Below are 17,469 nucleotides of genomic sequence, written 5' to 3' on the forward strand. Positions count from 1 at the left end.
AACCCCGAGAGGAGCCACGGCAGAAAAATATGTTACTCTGTGTTAGAAATCAATAGTGAAACCACACCAATGATTATAAATGAACAAATAATATATTGAAAATATCACACAGGAATAACGGTACAACAAATGGCAATTAAGAGTGCACTCTATATACCATCAATAAAGTCAGATAACTCACTGCGCTCCCAGCGAGTGAAACTGACACTCTTCAATGTCTCTATAACCTTTTCCAAGGTGAATGTAATTCGCTCCAGCGGTCACTAGAATGATATCCAGTCGAAGCCCGAATCTTGCTCTCCAGTCAATATTCGAATCGCGTACAGTTGACAATGGTGATCGCCCCGCCGAAACTGTACAACGGCGCCCTTCAAAGGGGCACCTTCACCGCTCACTCAACGAACCGCAACGTAATTGGAGACGAAGCGGTCGCACACACACATCCCCGACAAATGGTAGGATGTTGGGGTGAAGATGACGCGAGGCAAAACCTTTGTAGGTGTCCGAAGCGCGGAGTTCAAAATGGCCGACGGCTCTTACTTAAGCCGATGCGACTAGGCGAGGATTCGTCGAAATCTCAGCGCCCAAATCTGACTACGCAGATTTTCCACTCCAGCGATAATTCCTATCGCCGGATGTCCCTTCAAGGAACTCAAAATTCCCTCGCGACTTTCGGTAGACCTGGCTCGCTGTGGAGCCTTGACGTCACGCGTCTTCTCCAACTTTTTTGCGCCGCCTCTTCCTCTTCACCTCCTCGTCTTCCGTTTCAGTTTCCTGTATCATTTTAAGTTAACCTTTTAAACTTTAGATTGCTGTTCCTCAATAATAAACCTTTTGAGAATAATAATAGTACATAATATCAGAAATATGTCAAGTGGGTGAAAACCACAACAGCGGAAGTGACGAATCCGTAACACTTCCCCCCCTCAAGAAAAAGTTTGAACACAGCGAAAACTTTCTTTGCATGCAAACTCTTTAAACAAACAAAAATAAACTCACAACCCAAATCGCCAATTCCCGTGAGCAACAATTATCAACATCTCAAAAATAAAGCAACAAAATTTCACACAACCCACAGAGATTTCCAACGTTAATTCACTCTGGACAAAGCATCAGCAACGACATTGTCCCTGCCCTTTACAGGTTCAATTTCCCCGTTGGACTCCTGCAAAGCCAAACTCCATCTCAGCACCCTCTGATTTTTTTTCCCTTAGTTTCTTTTGAATGAAGGTTAAGGGGCTGTGATCAAAATCCCAAGTCAAGCAAGTCTACAGCACTTTTCCCCGGGAGGCCGAGCTGAAAGCCAGGTTCCATGGTGGTTGGGTGGTGAGGCCTGGAAGTATTCATTACATGGACGCCTTTAGGAACGTGGAGTTCACGGTTAGTCCGTGCAGGAAAGTTCACTACAAGGACGCCTTTAGGAACGTGGAGTTCACGGTTAATCCGTGTAGGGAAGTTCACTACATGGACGCCTTTAGGAACGTGGCGTTCACGGTTAATCCGTGTAGGAATCTTGGCTCGGCGGCTCCGCAGCATTCAGTGCTTCAACTTTTCCGAACTTTCATAATAATTACGGTGGGACCGCTTGTCACTGTAGTCACATGAATAGCGGTCTCCTTCTCGGCCACTACTCTGACAATCCTTCCTTCGGGAGCTGCCGTAACTCTGGGAGCCTCCATAATAATATCGATTGCGGCCACCACCAAAACTACTACCCCGTGGTCCTCTTCTGTAGCCCCCACGACACCTATGAAATGCCTTTCCTACTGTTATGGTCCGACCCTCCAACTCCTTGCTATTCAGATCCTTTTCTGCATCTCTGGCGTCCTTTGAGTTTTCAAACGTGACAAAGCCAAACCCTCTTGACTTTTGTGTCTCCCTGTCTTTTATCAGCAGCACTTCCAAAAGCGGTCCATATTTGCTGAAGGCAGACTCCAGAACATCTTCCTTGGTTTTGAAGTTCAGTCCCCCTACAAAGAGCTTGCCAATATTGCCTCCATCCCTGACTTGCGTGTGCTGACACTTAGTTTCAGGGTACTTCCTCCTAGGCTTTTCAACAAACCTCGGGTTACCAGAAACTTGACCACCGGCCAAATCATTCCCGATAACCAAAGATACTCCCTCTACAGGAAGAGTGGCTTGTAAACCTACGGTGACCGGTCCTGACACCAACTCAGACTCCAAATGGATGACATGAAGTGGAGCTCTAACACAGCCACCAATCCCCTGTAAACGAACACTATCACCAGTTGCCGTCTCCTCTGACAATGGCAAAATGCCTTCAAGCATCAAAGACTGATGTGCTCCTGTGTCCCTCAAGACCCTAACCGGTTTCTGGTTAGTCGATTCTCCATCCAAGGACACAAACCCCTCTGAAATAAACGGTTGGTAACTTTTGAGGGCGATAACTTTTGAGGGCTTTTGAGGGCGACCCTTTTGAGGGTGATTTCTCACATTTGCCATTGCATTCGGAGTCGTACTAGTCGAACTCCACTCCTGATTTTCCTTTCCCAGAGCATAACAGTGGGACATCAAGTGTCCCGGTTTATGGCAAAAAGCGCAAGTAGGCCCAGAGGAGAACCTTGTGGTCTGCCTCGAGCCCCCCGGAGGATATGTCTGCCTTGGAACTGTTGTCTTCGGATTTCTAGAAGTCGTGGTATCAGAGTGGTCCTCATAGTCATCTCGAGGCCGCACCCATGAATTTTCGTTCTCCGCCCCTGATGTACCATAGCTCCCCTGGCTAAGTCTAGGTGAGTAGTTAGGTTTGTGGAACCCCATCCTGTGTGTTAAGGCATAGTCATCTGCCATGGTTGCTGCCTCATACAACTTTGGTACTTTCCTTTCCTCCAGATGTACTTTAATGTCCGCAAGGACACACTGCTGGAATTCCTCTACCAGGATCAATTGTCGCAATAGTTCGAAGTCTTTCCCAACCCCTTTTGAATCACACCACCGATCAAACATGGTTTCTTTCATTCTGGCCAACTCCACATGGGTCTCACTCTCCCTCTTCCTGGCGTTGCGGAATTTTTGCCGGTAAGCTTCAGGGACCAATTCATAGGCTTTGAGAATGGTTTTCTTCACTAGCTCATAATCTGCACATTGCTCAATCGATAAAGCCGAATAAATATCCTGAGCTTTACCCACCAGAACACTTTGCACTAACATGGTCCAGGACTCCTCCGGCCATTTTAGCATTCGAGCCACTTTCTCAAAGTGTAAAAAAAACTTGGCTACCTCCTTTTCATTGAAGAGTGGAACCAGCCTAACATGTCTGCCAACATCCCAGGTGTTCTGACTAGTTGTCGAACCCGTCGGCATGGATGGCACCCGTTCTCTCCTTAACTCCAGCTCCTTGACTTTAATTTCCTGCTGAAGCCCCATTTCACGGTCCTTTAACTCCCTTTCAGCTGTTCTCTCCTCTGCTTCAAGTTCCCTTGCCGCTCTCCTTTCTGCTGTTTTTTTCTCTTCTAACCTTTCCTGGAGTTCTCTTTCCTGTGCTGCTCTTCTTTCCTCAAGTTCTCTTTCCTTTGCTTTTAACCTTTCCTGGCTCTGCAATTACAACTCCGTTTTTTGGAGCTCCACATTTTCTTGTTCTTCTGGTAGCCAATCCAAGGCTCCCACTTTCCATGTTCCTAGTTCCACCATAGATTCTATCACCACTGTCTGCATCTCTGTTTTCTTCATTTTAACTCGGACCTCCAAGCTAAAATGTTTGCCCAATATCAAGAGTTCCGATTTTAGTAACGCTCGGAACTGTGCCTCACTAGGGGTCGCTGCAAACTTCTCTGCGTCAAACTCCATGGTGACTATCTGTTAGCACCTGTTAACCTTCACACAAGAAATTTCCAAAATATATATATATATTTTTGTTTGTTTTTTGAAAAATTTGGGAATGTTGGAAAATATTCCAAAATTGGGAAATTTTGGAATGCTAGGGAATTCTTCCCCGGACGAAATTGAAGGAATTTAATCCACCGTCCGAGCCCCCAATTTTCCCACAGTACCAACCCCCAATTTCAATCTGGATCAATCCCAAATGGATGTTTTTAGGGAATTTGAGCCCAGACGAAGACCCAATTTCGAGCCCACGAGTCAATTGGACGAGCCCCCAATTTCTGTTACGTGTTCCTCTATGATCTCCTGGTCTCGGTACACCTCCGAACCCCGAGAGGAGCCACGGCAGAAAAATATGTTACTCTGTGTTAGAAATCAATAGTGAAACCACACCAATGATTTATAAATGAACAAATAATATATTGAAAATCACACAGGAATAACGGTACAACAAATGGCAATTAAGAGTGCACTCTATATACCATCAATAAAGTCAGATAACTCACTGCGCTCCCAGCGAGTGAAACTGACACTCTTCAATGTCTCTATAACCTTTTCCAAGGTGAATGTGATTCGCTCCAGCAGTCACTAGAACGATATCCAGTCGAAGCCCGAATCTCGCTCTCCAGTCGATATTCGAATCGCGTACAGTTGACAATGGTGATCGCCCCGCCGAAACTGTACAACGGCGCCCTTCATAGGGGCACCTTCACCGCTCACTCAACGAACCGCAACGTAATTGGAGACGAAGCGGTCACACACACACATCCCCGACAAACGGTAGGATGTTGGGGTGAAGATGACGCGAGGCAAAACCTTTGTAGGTGTCCGAAGCGCGGGGTTCAAAATGGCCGACGGCTCTTACTTGAGCCGATGCGACTCGGCGAGGATTCGTCAAAATCTCAGCGCCCAAATCTGACTATGCAGATTTTCCACTCCAGCGATAATTCCTATCGCTGGATGTCCCTTCAAGGAACTCAAAATTCCCTCGCGACTTTCTGTAGACCTGGCTCACTGTGGAGCCTTGACGTCACGCGTCTTCTCCAACTTTTTCGCACCGCCTCTTCCTCTTCACCTCCTCGTCTTCCGGTTCGGTTTCCTGTATCATTTTAAGTTAACCTTTTAAACTTTAGATAGCTGTTCCTGAATAATAAACCTTTTGAGAAGAATAATAGCCGGCGAAGCCGGTGTTGTGAATGAACGCGTATGTATTATGTTGAAAAGCCAGATTTTGCTGGATCCCTTGAGAATTTTGAAGCTTTGACGCACCAAATCGCTCAATGGAGGCCACCATCTTGTGGAGGCGGAAGTATGCATAACAAATTGAAAAAAGTTCAATAGGAGTTTGTTTCACCCGTCTTTTTTTGATTCACAATCTTATGCACCTCTAATTTGTAATTAAAATACTTTAAGACCAATCTCGGCCCGCACGGGCCTGGTTATCTTCAACGAAAATCGTCACCAAACACCGGAACCAATGAGATTCGAGCATTTGAAAAAATATTTCAAAAACCAAATCACTCAATGGAGGCCGCCATCTTCCGGATGCGGAAGCATGCATTAAAAAATTGCGAAAAAGTTCAATAGGAATTTGTTTCACCCGTCTTTGTTTGATTCACAATCTTATGCACCTCTAATTTGTAATTAAAATACTTTAAGACCAACCTCGTTCCCCGGGCCCACACGGGCCCTGGTTATCTTCAACGAAATTCATCACCAAACACCGGAACCAATGAGATTCGAGCATTTGAAAAAATATTTCAAAAAATCTTATTACCGCGTTCCGGAGGCTGAAAACGGCGTCAAATATTCTAAAATTGACGAAGAATTATTTTTTAGAAATCTCGCGGCCGTAGGGGATAGTTTTTCACGGCCGGTAATATCCGAAGTTGAGACGGAATTCACCGAATTAATCAAGAAGGAAATATTTTAAATTTTAATCTCATCCAGAATGCAAATGGTGTCATTTTGAACTAGGTACGGTACCTACTACACCTACCTACTACCAACTACGTAACCTACTGATGCCATAGTAATGGTTAAATAGTGGCAAGAGGCTTTGGCTTCGCCGGCTCATTGCGGCTTTGCAGTCGGGTACTAGTAGTACATCATATCAGAAATATGTCAAGTGGGTGAAAACCACAACAGCGGAAGTGACGAATCCGTAACATAACAATATCAAATTTAGCCATTGTCAGTTTTTCAAATTACAGTTTCTCTTTGAGCGAAAATCTGCAGATAAAGACTTGTAACGAATGAGGCCGAGCTGCACAGAAGTGATAATTCCAAGGTCACAAAAGTAAACTCACGTTGATACTTAACCACAGACAGTTTGGAGTTATTATTTGTGACTTTGTGTATTATGAATCAGGAAAGATGAAAAATAAAAAATCGCACCTGAAGTCTGAAGGAAGCGGTTGAGCTTGAAAATTTTAATATGAAATAGGAAAAGCCTAAAAATGAATTCAACCCATTACAGTTACCCTTTATAACCCATTATAATTACCATTTAGTACCCTTTGGAACCCATTAGAATTACCCTTTGGAACCCATTAGAATTGCCCTTTAGAACCCATTAGAATTACCCTTTGGAACCCATTAGAATTGCCCTTTAGAACCCATTAGAATTACCCTTTAGTACCCTTTATAACCCATTATAATTACCATTTAGTACCCTTTAGAACCCATTAGAGTTACCCTTTAAAACCCATTGGAATTACCCTTTAGTACCCTTTATAACCCATTATAATTACCATTTAGTACCCTTTAGAACCCATTAGAATTACCCTTTAGTACCCTTTATAACCCATTATAATTACCATTTAGTACCCTTTAGAACCCATTAGAATTACCCTTTAGAACCCATTAGAATTGCCCTTTAGAACCCATTAGAATTGCCCTTTAGAACCCATTAGAATTACCCTTTAGTACCCTTTATAACCCATTATAATTACCATTTAGTACCCTTTAGAACCCATTAGAATTACCCTTTAGAACCCATTAGAATTGCCCTTTAGAACCCATTAGAATTACCCATTAGAACCTATTAGAAGTATCCTTTAAAACCCATTAGAATCCTTTAGAATGAAACACGGTGGGTTAGAAAGTTTCCTCTTTTTCATTTTTGACGGACGGATGGAAGGATGGACAAAGCCGAATATTGAAGTGGCTTCACTGCTTTAAAATATTGGTTTACCCTTCCAGCCTGCTCTGTAGCACATATTCTTTGTCCTATTAATTACCTCCCGAAAGTGACTGGGCAGGAAATGTTACAGACCCAATACTTTTCCTGGTTCAATATGGGCAGGCCGAAGCAATTTCTACAAAAAAAGTGATTATCTTGTCGAAACGATTATATTCAACAAAAGCGAACGGAAGTTTAATGGAAAGAGGAAGATGAAGCACACACACACACACACACACACACACACACACACACACACACACACACACACACACACACACACACACACACACACACACACACACACACACACACACACACACACACGAGTACCCGTCCCCTTTCTCCTTCCTCACCCACTCCACCTCACCACCCCTCCACCCCCCATCCCTACACTCCCCTCTCCCTGCCCTGTCTCCACCACTTCCCTGTCTCCCCCACTCATCTCCCTCCCTGAATCCCTCCCCTCACATCCTGCTCCCTCCCCCACTCCCCTCTCCTCACATCCTGCTTCTTCCCACACTCCGCTGTCTCTCCCCCACTTCCCGCTCCCTCCCCTCACATCATGCTCCCTCCCCCACTCCCCTCACATCCCGCTCCCTCCCCCACTCCCCTCTCCTCACATCCTGCTTCTTCCCACACTCCGCTGTCTCTCCCCCACATCATGCTCCCTCCCCCACTCCCCTCACATACTGCTCACCCCCCCCCCCCCCCACCTCTCTCTCCTCACATCCTGCTTCTTCCCACACTCCCTTGTCTCTCCCCCACTTCCCTCTCCCTCACACCCCGTTCCCTCCCCTCACATCATGCTCCCTCACCCACTCCCCTCACATACTGCTCCCTCCCCCACCTCTCCCCCACTCCTCTCTCCCTCCACTCACATCCCGCTCCCTTCCCCACTCCCCACTCTACATATCCGTGCTCTATCCCTTTTAAACAGCTTTAATTTCCTTTTCAGTTTTTGTTTGCTTTCGCTATTCAGTTGTTACTTGTAGTCAGGTTCACGATGTCAATAAATTATATTTCGTTCAAAATCATAGTAGATTAGCAAACCTATACATTTTTGGAAAGGTTATAGCATAAGGAAACTAAAAATCAATGTTTACATTTGGAGAGATACCTGTATGGCGGCCATTTTGGATTTTCAAAATGGCCACTGTAAAATACATATTTTGTTCTATATCTGCCTCTAATTACCCTAAAAACTTTTAAAAATATACTAAACCTATATTTTCAGGGACAAGGAATCCAATGAAAGTATCAAATTAGTGCTCTGGGGAATGGTAAGACACGAATCAAAGGTTTTGAATTGCAAAATACTGTCTTTATATTCGCGATAAGTTGCATAATCAAATACATGTTATCATTTTGTACAGGCAGTTAATAACATCAAAATGTGTCACAATAATTCATATCACCAAACATACACAGGCAGTCAGCAAAATCATATATACACATGCAGTCAGTATAACTTCACATCTACACAGGCAGTCAGCAAAATCATATATACACATGCAGTCAGTATAACTTCACATCTACACAGGCAGTCAATGACAAAATATACACAGGCAGTCAATGGCATCAAACATACACGATTACAGAATATGCCATTTAGAGTTCGTCATCACTGTCCTGTGTGTCGTATCCGACAATATAGTCCGCATCGTTTTCACAGTCCGTTCCACACAAGCAAAGGTCGGTCAAATTGATTGGCAAATCGAATTGGTCGAATGGTCGATCGAATCGAATTCGATGAATCGAATTGTCGATCGAAGCGAATGGTCGAATTGGTCGAATGGAATTGGTCGATTGGTCGAATCGGTCGAATGGTCGAAAGGTCGATCGAATCGATTGGTCGAATGGACTTGGTCGATTGGTCGAATTGGTCGAATCTAATTGGTCGGAAATGGCAAATGTAAACATTGATTTTCAGATTTTCCATGTAATAACGTTTCCAAAAATGTATAGGTTTGCTAATCTACCATGATTTTGAACGAAAAAACATAGTGAACCTGACTATTGTATTTGATGTCTGATGTGCCATACTCGTTACAGAGCATCTGTGCCACCAAAGCAGCTTCCCAAGGAAGGGATATATTGGGTAGTTTGCCATTGCCTTTCCAGCAATAGTTCGGGTAGGATTTTGTAATTTGTTCAAGGTGCCGGCAATAGCTTGCCCACTCTTTGTGAAGGACACCCTGGGATCTTTAACGCCCACCAACTAATGTTGGAAGACGGGATGCCCAGTTTAACGTCCATCCGAGGGAAGACACACACATTGATGATTGACACATTGTGAAACACCAACATGACAGCAATAGCTGGGCCGAGATTCAAACCTAGGATCGACAACTCAGAAGCAAGTGTACATACCTCTCGGCCTGGGTTATATACAATATATATAATCCCTTCAGAAACGAATTCACACGACTTAATTTTTTACACATTTTGTTGTGGTCCAGCCTGAATTTAAAAAGGATTAAATTGAGATTTTTTTGTCACTGATCTACATGTAATACTCCATAATGTCAAAGTGGAAATTTATTTTAGAATATTTACAAAATAATTAAATTAAAAGCTGAAATGTCTTGAGTCAATAAGTATTCAACCCCCTTTGCTATGACACTCCAAATTGAGCTCAGCTGCATCCTTTGATCATCTTTGAGATGTCTTTACAACTTTATTGGAGTCTACCTGTGGCGAAATGAATTGATCGGACACGATTTAGAAAGAAACACACCTTTCTATATAAGGTCCCACAGTTGACAGTGCATCAGAGCAGCAACTGTATCGTGAAGTCCAAGGAACTGTCCGTAGAACTCCGAGATAGATTTGTGAGGAGGCATAGATCTAGGGAAGGGTATAAAACCAATTTCTAGAGTGTTGAAAGATCCCAAGAGCACGGTCAATTCCATCATTAGGAAATGCAAAGAATATGGAACTACCTAGATTCTTTCCATAGCTGGTCGTCCGACCAAACTGAGGAACCGGACAAGAAGGACCTTGGTCGGGGAGGTGAGCAAGAACCCAATGACCACTCTGACAGAACTACAGCATTCCTTGACTGAGATGGGAGAACCTGCCAGAAGGACAACAGTCCCTGCAGCACTTCACAAATCCAGGCTTTATGGGAGAGTGGCCAGATGGAGGCCACTCCTGAGAAAAATGCACATGACAGCATGCCTGGAGTTTGCAAGAATGCACGTGAAAGAATCAGAGCATGAGGCAAAATATTATGTGGTCTGATAAGATGAAAATTGAACTCTTTGGCCTGAATGCAAAGCGCTATGCCTGGCAGAAACCGAGCACAGCTTATCACCCATCTAACACCATATTTACCTTGAAGCATGATGGTGGCAGAATCATGCTATGGAGATGCTTTTCAGCAATAGGGACTGGGAGACCTGTAAGGAGCTCTAGCCAAATACAGGCAAATCCTTGACGAGAACCTGCTTCAGAGTACAAAAGACCTTAGACTGCGGCAAGGATTTGTGTTCCAACAGGACAATGACCACAAGCATATAGCCAAAGCAGCTCTGGAATGGCTTCAGAACAAGAATGTGAAAGTCCTTGAGTGGCCCAGCCAAAGCCCAGACTTGAATCCCGTTGAAACTTGAATCCCAATACAATTTTGCTGCCTTTGGCACAATGAGGCACAGTTCCAAGCGTTAAAAAGATCGGAACTCTTGATATTGGCCAAATATTTTAACTTGGAGGTCCGAGTTAATATGAAGAAAGCAGAGATGCAGACATTGGTGGTAAAATCTCTGGTGGGACAAGGAACATGGAAAGAGGTAGCCTTGGATTGGTTACCGGAGGAAAAAGAAAATGTGGAGCTCCGGAAAATGGAGATGCAACTGCAGAGCCAGGAAAGGTGAAAAGCAGAGGAAAGGAAAGCAGAAAAGGAAAGAGCAGAACAGGAACTCGAACTCGAGGAAAGAAGAGCAGGGGAAAGAGCAGAGGAAAGGAGAGCTGAAAAGGAACTCAAGGAAAGAAGAGCAGAACAGGAACGAGAACTCGAGGAGAGAAGAGCAGAGGAAAGGAGAGCTGAAGAAGAAAGAAGAGCAGAGGAAAGAGCAGAGGAAAGGAGAACCGAAAGGGAGTTAAAGGAACGTGACAGGGAGTATCAGAAGGAACTTAAACTCAAGGAGCTGGAATTACTGGGAGAACGGAGAGAAGTAGTATCCATGCCGGCTAGTTCGACAACAAGTCAGAACACTTGGGATGTTGGTAGGCATGTGAAGCTGGTTCCACCCTTCAATGAAAAGGAGGTAGGCAAGTTTTTTTTTACACTTTGAGAAAGTGGCTCAAATGCTAAAATGGCATGTGGAGTCCAGGACTATGTTAGTGCAAAGTGTTCTGGTGGGTAAAGCTCAAGATATCTATTCGGCTTACCGATTGACCAATGTGCAGATTATGAGCTAGTGAAGAAAACCATTCTCAAAGCCTATGAATTGGTCCCTGAAGCTTACCGACAAAAATTCAGGAATGCCAGGAAGAGGGAGAGTGAGACCCATGTGGAGTTTGCCAGAATGAAGGAAACCATGTTTGATCGGTGGTGTGACTCGAATGGGATGGGGAAAGACTTCAACCTGTTACGACAATTGATCTTGGTGGAGGAATTCAAACAGTGTGTCCACGTGGACATTAAAGTACATCTGGATGAAAAGAAAGTACCAGAGTTGTATGAGGCAGCAACCGTGGCAGATGATTATGCGTTGACACACAGGATGGGGTTCCACAAACCTAACTTCCCACCTAGAGTTAGCCAGGGGAGTTATGGTAAATCAGGTGCGGATAACACCCGATTGTCTGCGGGGTTAAAGAGAGGAAGAGTTGCAATGGGCAACGTAGATCTCACTCTCTTACGGGCCAATCTATATCCAGTAACAAGACAATTGCTCGACAGCTGTGGATAGACCTGGATGCAGTGGATGACCAGAATGCCTTCAGTGCTTTGTTATGCTCTGTGCACTCCACAGCATACTGCTGAACCACCTTTATAACTGTTGGACACATAAATGGAAAGAATATGGAAGGGAATATGGAGGGGAGGGAACCACCTTCATGACCTTCACGAAGAGTGGACTGCGGGGATAGTCTTCACATGCGGGGATAGCCAGAACTGTGACTCTCCAACCCTCATCATGCAGGGGTAGATTTAGTCTGCCTGTGAAGCAGCTTTCCAGGTTGTTGCTGCTGCAATACTACTACCTCTCTCATACACTCCGCCACAGCTGCAGATATTCACAAGTAGCACATACACTACATGATACCCGAACATCAAACATCTCATCCCAAAATGATGGGTATTAATATGGAGTTGGTCCTCCCCCCCCCCCCCCCCCCTCCCTTTGCTGCTAAAACAGCCTCCACGCTTCTGGGGAAGTCTTTCCACTAGATGTTGGAACATTGCTGCGGGGATTTGCTTCCATTCAGCCACAAGAGCATTTGTGAGGTCGGGCACTGATGTTGGGCGATTAGGCCTGGCTCGCAGCCGGCGTTCCAATTCATCCCAAAGGTGTTCGATGGGGTTGAGGTCAGGGCTCTGTCTTCGATGGTCTTCCACACCGATCTCAACTAACGCTTTCTGTATGGACCTCACTTTGTGCATGGGGGCACGGTCATGCTGAAACAGGAAAGGGCCTTCTGTTACGGATTCGTCACTTCCGTTGTTGTGGTTTTCATCCACTGTAAACATTTTTGATTCCATGTACTATTATTGTTGTTGTTTAAGCGAAATAGAGATTACTATTTTCAAAAGGTAAAAACGTTAATGTTTTAAATGAAACCGGAACCGGACGACGACGAAGAGGAACAGGAGGAAGAGAAGGCGGATCGAGTGAGTCGGACAAGAAGCCGAGCTGCTTCAAGGTCCTGAGCGAACGTTGGCGAACGAGGGTCACGTGTGAACTTTTGGTTTCCTGGGAAAGGGATTCCTGCGACAGAGTTGTTATCGCTGTGACAGATAAACCTGCGTGACAGGTTTTGCGGTTGATTCTGAAGAGAATAATCGGAGTGCCGTTACACCACGAGAACGGGCCGTCGGCCATTTTTACCTCGCGCAGGATTTTCGCTTAGCTCAAGGTTTTTCACCTCGCTTCAACCATTTTTACCGCATTCAGACGTTAATCTGGTGTGTGTGTAACGTGGCTTTTGAGTGGGAAATCTGCGGTTCGCCGATTGGGAGCCGTGGAACGTCCATACCCGAGGGTGTGATTTCCCAGTCGCCTTGAGGGCACTTTTGCGCAGCTTTGGCAGCATGACTGTGACTGTCATCCGAACGGGATTCTGGTCTCGATTAGACATCGTTCTGACGATCACTGGAGCGGATCGACTTTGGCTTGATGCCAGAATAGAGACATTGGGAATGTTCTTCTTGTCGCTCACTTGGAGCACAGTGAGTTATATTGTACGAACCTGATGTTACCATCATAAGAAATATATATTGGTTGTACAATTGATTACTATTGTTGTTGTACTGTTATTCTTGTTTGATCTTAATACAATACTGGTTTGTTGGTAACAATTGGTGTGGTTTCACCATTGATCTTTGACATACAGAATAACACATCTTTCTGCCGTGATCTCGGGGCTCAGAGGTACACCGTGACCGGGGTTTGGGGAGGAGCACGTAACAGAAATTGGGGGCTCGACTTTGCTGATTAAATTCCCTAACATCCTCGTCCGGGATAGAATTCCCTAACATTCCCAAAATTCCCAAATTTAGAATTTTTCTAACATTCCCAAATTTTTCAAAAAAAAAATGAAAATTTTTGTGTGAAGGTTAACAGGTGTTAACTAATAGTCACCATGGTGTTTGACGCAGAAAAGTTTGCGGCGTCCCCTAATGAGGCACAGTTCCAAGTGTTAAAAAGATCGGAACTCTTGATATTGGCCAAATATTTTAACTTGGAGGTCCGAGTTAATATGAAGAAAGCAGAGAGGCAGACATTGGTGTTAAAATCTCTGGTGGGACAAGGAACATGGAAAGAGGTAGCATTGGATTGGTTACCCGAGGAAAAAGAAAATGTGGAGCTCTGGAAAATGGAGATGCAACTGCAGAGCCAGGAAAGGTGAAAAGCAGAGGAAAGGAAAGCAGAAAAGGAAAGAGCAGAACAGGATCTCGAACTCGAGGAAAGAAGAGGAAAACATGGAGGTAGTTTCAGGGGTGGCTATGGCTCCCGGGGTGGGAGTAGTAGTTTTGGTGGTGGCCGCAGTCGAGATTACTATGGGGGCTCCCAGAGTTACAGCAGCTCCCGAAGGGATGATTATCAGGGTAGTGGCCGAGAAGGAGACCGCTATTCATGTGACTACAGCGACAAGCGCTCCAACCGTGATTATTATGAAAGTTAGGAAGAGTTTGAAGCACTTAATGCTGCGGAGCAGCCGAGCCAAGATTCCGACACGGATTAACCGTGAACTCCACGTTCCTAAAGGCGTCCATGTAGTGAATACTTCCAGGCCTCACCACCCAACCACCATGAAACCTGGCTCTCAGCTCGGCCTCCCAAAGAAAGTGCTATAGATTTGCTTGACTTTGGATTTTTGATCACAACCCCTTAACCTTCATTCAAAAAAATGAAAAATAAAAATCAGAGGTTGATGAGATGGAGTTTGGCTTTGTCGGAGTTCAACTTGGAAATTGAGCAGGTAAAGGGCAGGGACAATGTCGTTGCTGATGCTTTGTCCTGAGTGAACTAACTTTGGAAATTTTTGGAGGTTGTTTGGAAGTTTTGTTGCTTTATTTTTGGGAAATGTTGATTATTGTTGCTCACGTGAATTGATAATTTGTGTGAGTTTTACTTTTGCTTGTTGGAGGAGTTTTGCCTGCAAATAAAGTTTTCACTGTGCTCAAACCTTCTTTCTTGAGGGGGGAAGTGTTACGGATTCGTCACTTCCATTGTGGTGGTTTTCATCCACTGTAAATATTTCTGATTCCATGTACTATTATTGTTGTAGTTATTCTTGTGTGATCTTAATACAATATTTGTTTGTGAGTAACAATTGGGGTGGCTTCTCCATTGATCTTTGACATACAGAATAACACATTTTTCTGCCGTGACTCCTCTCGGGGCTCGGAGGTACACAGTGACCAGGGGGTCGGGGAGGAGCACTTAACAATATATATATATATATATATATATATATATATATATATATATATATATATATATATATATATATATATATATATATATATATATATACATATACACATATACATACATATATACATACATACAGTCATGTGAAAAAGTAAGTACACCCCATGTAAAGTTTTGAATTTTTCAACATATTTCAACATACAGCTATTCTATCTTCATTTCAACAATATTGATAGATAAAGATGATATAATATAACAAATATCATGAAACATTTACATTTTGTAGTCCATTGTATAATTTAAATAAACATAATGCAAATTTGGCATGTGGAAAAAGTAAGTACACCCTTGGCTCTAAAAGGTGGTATTGCCCCCCTTTGGCAGAAACAACCTCAAGTAGGCGTTTCTTATAACTGTCAACCAGTCTCTGACATCGACTGGGAGAAATTTTTGCCCACTTCTCCATGCAGAATTCTTTCAGCTGTGCGATGTTTGAGGGGTTTCTTGCATGCACAGCTCGTTTCAAATCCCCCCACAACATCTCGATGGGATTTAGATCCGGGCTTTGACTTGGCCATTCCAGAACCCTCCATTTCTTTCTTTTCAGCCATTCCTTGGTGGATTTACTGGTATGTTTAGGGTCATTGTCATGTTGCAAGGTCCACCTTCGTTTGAGCTTCAACTTTCTGACAGATGGCCTCACATTATCCTCAAGCACCCACCCTCTGGTACAATGAAGAATTCATAGTGGATTATATGATGGTGAGCTGCCCAGGCCCTGATGCAGCAAAGCTGCCCCAAACCAGAATATTTCCACCACCATGCTTTACAGTTGGTATCAGGTTCTTGTGGTCAAATGCTGTCTTTGGTTTTCGCCAAACATGTCTTCTGGTACTGTGGCCAAATAGCTCTACCTTTGACTCATCTGTCCAGAGCACATTGCTCCAGAAGTGCTGGTCTTTGCCGAGGTGTTCATTGGCCAACTTTAGTCTTGCCCTGATGTTCTTTCTGGACAGCAAAGGTTTCCTCCTGGCACACCTCCCATGTTGATCAAATTTGTGCAGCCTCTTTCTAATGGTAGACTCGTGCACTTTGACATCAACAGTGGCAAGAGCTACCTGTAGGTCCCGTGATGACATTCTGGGGTTCTTAGAGACTTCTTTCAGCATCTTGCGGTCTGCTCTCGGGCTGAACTTGCTGGAGCGGCCTGGCCTGAACAAGTTGGCAGTTGTTTGGAATCTTCTCCACTTGCAGATGATCTTCCGGACAGTCGAATGATTGATTTCAAATTGTTTGGAGATCTTTTTAAATCCCTTCCCAGACTCGTAGGCATCTATAACCTTCTTTCTGAAGGCCTCAGAGAGCTATTTTGATCTAGGCATGGTGACGCCGCACACTTCAACAACAAAGAGCAAACCAAACTAAATGTCTGAGGTATGTTTAGGGTCATTGTTATGTTGCAAGGTCCACCTTCGTTTAGGGTCAGAGACTGGACATAAGACAGGTTCCTCCAAGATCCTCACTAACAATGTTCTAATCATTTGCACCTGAGCTGGTGCACCTGATTCTAATTTTAGGTATTTGATGTTGTGATAAACGTAGGGGTGTACTTACTTTTTGCACATGCGAAATTTGCATTTATGTTTATTTAAATTATACAATGGACTACAAAATGTAAATGTTTCATGATATTTGTTATATTATATCACGTTTATCTTTCAATATTGTTGAAATGAAGATCAAATAGCTGTATGTTAAAATATGTTGAAAAAGTCAAAACTTTACATGGGGTGTACTTACTTTTTCACGTGACTGTACGTATATACATACATACATTGTCAAGTCAATCTAACTTGGTGGGCGGAAGTTGTTGTTTCATCCGTGTCTGTCTGTCTGTCTGTCTGTGAGCAGGATATCTCAAAACGTTGTGGATGGATTCGGAAGAAGCTTGGTGGACAGGTTGGGTATGTGGTAAGGATGAATCGATTCGATTTTGGTGCAGATCCAGACACGATAATTTTTGACACCTTTCAGTAATTTTCACCATTGAGAGAGATGGGGCTAAAAAGTTGTGGATGAATTATGAGAAAACTTGGTGAATGAGTCTGTTAGGTGACAAGAACAAGCCAATTAGATTTTGGTTCAGTTCCGGATCCGGCTTATAAACAGGATACAAAATGTAAACTGCTTGGTGGAGGTATGCTGTCTCCCGAGTGCTGTTCTAGTTATCCCTGTGAACATTAAATGAAGCAGGGTGGTGGGGAAAAGAGAACATCAACAATGTATGAAATCAAGGGAAAATTTTACCCTGCCCGATAAGGTATGCTATTTTGGCAGCAA

Source organism: Myxine glutinosa, chromosome 4 (assembly GCF_964187855.1).
Source record: "Myxine glutinosa chromosome 4, kmMyxGlut1.1, whole genome shotgun sequence".
In the NCBI taxonomy this organism is placed as follows: domain Eukaryota; kingdom Metazoa; phylum Chordata; class Myxini; order Myxiniformes; family Myxinidae; genus Myxine; species Myxine glutinosa.